This window comes from Oryx dammah, unplaced genomic scaffold (assembly GCF_014754425.2).
Source record: "Oryx dammah isolate SB20612 unplaced genomic scaffold, SCBI_Odam_1.1 HiC_scaffold_12, whole genome shotgun sequence".
Classification (NCBI taxonomy): Eukaryota; Metazoa; Chordata; class Mammalia; order Artiodactyla; family Bovidae; genus Oryx; species Oryx dammah.
The window spans coordinates 60458073-60460505 of record NW_024070196.1 but is presented as its reverse complement, the minus strand read 5'-3'; positions in this window follow the sequence as shown (position 1 = coordinate 60460505).

Genomic DNA, 2433 nt, shown 5'->3' with positions numbered 1-2433 from the left:
CTAGTTGTGGCAAGTCAGGCTCCCTAGTTGCAGTGTGCAGGCTTCTCATTGCAGTGGCTTCTCTTGTTGTGAAGCACAGGCTCTAGGGCATAGGCTCAGTAGTTGCAGAATGAAGGCTGAGTTGCCCCATTGCATGTGGGATCCTAGTTCCCAGACCAGGGATCAAACCTGTGTCCCTTGCATTGACAGGGGGATTCTTAACCATTGGACCACCAGGGAAGTCTCCAGAGGGCAGTTTTGAGGCTTGAAAGAGACAAGGACTCTCTCTCAACATCCTTTCCAACCCTCACAAACGACATCTCCCACAAATCAAGGCCTGTCTCTTGCCGGTGCTGCAGCTACCAATCTAGTTCCCTTTTCCCATCCCTGTCTTTCTCTCTTATGGTAAATGAAGTAGGGAGTTTCCATGTTTAAAGATCACTTTAACATCTTTTTTCATGAATCATCTGTTCATACTTTTCTGTCCATTTTTTAAATCTGGTTTCCACATTTCCCCATTAAATTTAGAGAGTCACTCATTTATTAGTGAGAATACTCCTTCATCCATTATGTATATTGTAAATATTTTCTCCTAATTTGTTAGTTGTCTTTTGATTTCACTTATGGTATTTTTCACATGTAAAAGCTAAAGAAAATTTATGTAGTCAAATTTACTAATCTTTTTTTTAATTAAAAAATTAAAACTTTTTGGCAGCACTGTGGCCTGTAGGATCCTAGTTTTTGGCATGTAGAATCCTATTTCCCCAACCAGAGATGGAACCGGTGTCCCCCTGTATTGGAAGCATGGAGCTTTAACCACTGGACAGCCAGAGAAGACTCTGTACTAATCTCTTATTGCAGCTGGATTGTGAATCACAGTTAGAGATCTTTTTTCCACACACAAGTTATGGAGGAATTCACCCATATACTCATATACATTGTGGCTCAGCGGTAAAGAATCCACCTGCAGTGCAGGAGATGCGGTTTGGATCTCTGAATCAGGAAGATCCCCTGGATGAGGGCATGGCAACCTTCTCCAGTATTCTTGCCTGGAGAATCCCATGGACAGAGGAGCCTGGCGGGCTACAGTCCATAGGGTCTCAAAGAGTCTGACATGACTGAAGCGACTGAGGATGCACTCACCTACTGGTAATTACAGTTTCACTTTTTACATTTAGATGCTCATCATTTAGGACCTGATTCTTGTGTATTGTGTGAGGAGTGGACACTGGGTCAAAAGTAGAAAAGGACAAAGGAAGTATTTTGGGGACAACTGGTAAAATTTGAATAAAGACCCTGTATCATTCAGTTCAGTTCTGTTTAGTTCAGTTGCTCAGTCATGTCCGACTCTTTGCAACCCTATGAATCGCAGCATGCCAGGCCTCCCTGTCCATCACCAACTCCCGGAGTTCAGTCAGATTCATGTCCATCGAGTCAGTGATGCCATCCAGCCATCTCATCCTCGGTCATCCCCTTCTCCTCTTGCCCCCAGTCCCTCCCAGCATCAGGGTCTTTTCCAATGAGTCAACTTTTCGCATGAGGTGGCCAAAGTATTGGAGTTTCAGCTTTAGTGTCAGTCCTTCCAATGAACACCCAAGACTGATCTCCTTCAGAATGGACTGGTTGGATCTCCTTGCAGTCCAAGGGACTCAAGAGTCTTGTCCAACACCACAGTTCAAAAGCATCAATTATTCTGCACTCAGCTTTCTTCACAGTCCAACTCTCACATCCATACATGACCACAGGAAAAACCATAGCCTTGACTAGACGGACCTTTGTTGGCAAAGTAATATCTCTGCTTTTCAATATACTAGCTAGGTTGGTCATAACTTTTCTTCCAAGGAGTAAGCGTCTTTTAATTTCATGGCTGCAGTCACCATCTGCAGTGATTTTGGAGCCCCCCCAAATAAAGCCTGACCCTGTTTCCGCTGTTTCCCCATCTATTTCCCATGAAGTGATGGGACCAGATGCCATGATCTTCGTTTTCTGAATGTTGAGCTTTAAGCCAATTTTTTCGCTCTCCTCTTTCACTCTCATCAAGAGGCTTTTTAGTTCCTCTTTACTTTCTGCCATAAGGGTGGTGTCATCTGCATATCTGAGGTTATTGATATTTCTCCCAGCAATCTTGATTCCAGCTTGTGCTTCTTCCAACCCAGCGTTTCTCATGATGTACTCTGCATCGAAGTTAAATAAGCAGGGTGACAATATACAGCCTTGACGTACTCCTTTCCCTATTTGGAACCAGTCTGTTGTTCCATGTCCAGTTCTAACTGTTGCTTCCTGACCTGCATATAGGTTTCTCAAGAGGCAGGTCAGGTGCTCTGGTATTCCCATCTCTTTCAGATTTTTCCACAGTTTATTGTGATACACACAGTCAGAGGCTTTGACATAGTCACTAAAGCAGAAATAGATGTTTTTTCTGGAACTCTCTTGCTTTTTTGATGATCCAGTGGA